Source organism: Ipomoea triloba, chromosome 16, assembly GCF_003576645.1.
Source record: "Ipomoea triloba cultivar NCNSP0323 chromosome 16, ASM357664v1".
NCBI lineage: Eukaryota > Viridiplantae > Streptophyta > Magnoliopsida > Solanales > Convolvulaceae > Ipomoea > Ipomoea triloba.
The window spans coordinates 2,206,738-2,208,845 of NC_044931.1; the positions used below are offsets into that span (position 1 = coordinate 2,206,738).

The following is a 2,108-nucleotide window of genomic DNA, read 5'->3' on the forward strand; positions in this document are numbered from 1 at the left end:
TTCTTGACACAAATCATGATAGAGAAAACTATTTGAATATTTTTATACTAACCTTGTATTGATCATCAATAAAATTCAACCATGCACTCAAAACTACCACACATAAACCAAGCCAATTGAAACCTTCAAAACAAATCATCTTTCATGTGTGATAACCCATACTCCATCTAGTCTTTCTGGTGTATTACGATGTGGTGTTGCCATATATATCCCTACTAGGAGTACCATAGATCTACAAGATTTAGAGAATTGTGCTTATTGTTAGTGATATCTCACCAAATCTGTTTCTCCTTAGTTATGGCATTTACCCCACTCTGTAATCACTATCATGGTTAGAGTCGAACTGAAACACATTTTCAAACATTGTTACTCATCTTCACCCTCCCTCTCAAACCCTCTCTGTCAATTGTCAAACCACGGCTAGTTAGTGGAGTAGTGACATTTGAAGTGGATTTATGGATTAGTTTCATTTATATGATTGTTAAATAAAGTTTGTTGAGTAGTAGCATTATAATGACAATTTATTACAGTGAGATGTTGCCTTGATTGATTTAAATAGAAACTATTTAATCAATGTTTTTCTTTGCATGAGATTTATTATTTGTGATTTCTCAAAATATCTAATTTTTATATACGGTGGTAATATATCATAGGTTCCTTTCAAGATCTGAAAAAAAATAAATAGTTCGAAAATCCCGACAAAATAATTCAACAAAACTTGCATGTAAGTAACTTTTTCACCCATTCAAATTTCAAATTGTAAGCTTTACAAATTTTAATTGATGCAGATCTGTTTTAAGACATTTTATTGCATATTAATAACTATATAATAAATAATAACAAATGATTTTTGTTTCACATTATTTTATGAGTGTAATTATCCTAGTTTTTTAATTTGGAATTTACAATAGAAAACAATTATTAAAACCGAGTATGTAACACTCGTACTGCGGGGATAGCTCAAATGGGAGAGCGTCAGACTGAAGATCTGAAGGTCTCGTGTTCGATCCACGATCACCGCATATAAAGCCTCTTGTGCGTAAGATGGGATCAACAATAACTATTTACAAAACACACTAGAAACAAACAAATATTTCTCATCTTTCTATTTACAAACTATCGCCTTTTTTAATTTTTTGACAAAAAAAAATGTTGTTATTTTTTGTTTCCGTGCTTTTGCACAAATCAAATTCTTGACACAAATCATGATAGAGAAAACTATTTGAATATTTTTATACTAACCTTGTATTGATCATCAATAAAATTCAACCATGCACTCAAAACTACCACACATAAACCAAGCCAATTGAAACCTTCAAAACAAATCATCTTTCATGTGTGATAACCCATACTCCATCTAGTCTTTTTGGTGTATTACGATGTGGTGTTGCCATATATATCCCTGCTAGGAGTACCATAGATCTACAAGATTTAGAGAATTGTGTGCTTATTGTAAGTGATATCTCACCAAATCTGTTTCTCCTTAGTTATGGCATTTACCCCACTCTGTAATCACTATCATGGTTAGAGTCGAACTGAAACACATTTTCAAACATTGTTACTCATCTTCACCCTCCCTCTCAAACCCTCTCTGTCAATTGTCAAACCACGGCTAGTTAGTGGAGTAGTGACATTTGAAGTGGATTTATGGATTAGTTTCATTTATATGATTGTTAAATAAAGTTTGTTGAGTAGTAGCATTATAATGACAATTTATTACAGTGAGATGTTGCCTTCATTGATCAATGATTTTCTTTGCATGAGATTTATTATTTGTGATTTCTCAAAATATCTAATTTTTATATACGATGGTAATATATCATAGGTTCCTTTCAAGATCTGAAAAAAAATAAATAGTTTGAAAATCCCGACAAAATAATTCAACAAAACTTGCATGTAAGTAAGTTTTTCACGCATTCAAATTTCAAATTGTAAGCTTTACAAATTTTAATTGATACAGATTTGTTTTAAGACTTTTTATTGCATATTAATAACTATATAATAAATAATAACAAATGATTTTTGTTTCACATTCTTTTATATGTGTAATTATCCTAGTTTTTTAATTTGGAATTTACAATAGAAAACAATTATTAAAACCGAGTATG

At 30.1% G+C, this 2,108-nt stretch overlaps 1 non-coding gene across 1 annotated transcript; it reads left to right on the plus strand.

Annotated features, from left to right (window-relative positions):
- Positions 1 to 949: 949 nt before the first annotated feature.
- TRNAF-GAA lies at positions 950 to 1,022 on the plus strand. The gene has a single exon. It is a non-coding gene; the product is annotated as a tRNA-Phe (tRNA).
- The last annotated feature ends 1,086 nt before the right edge of the window (positions 1,023 to 2,108 follow it).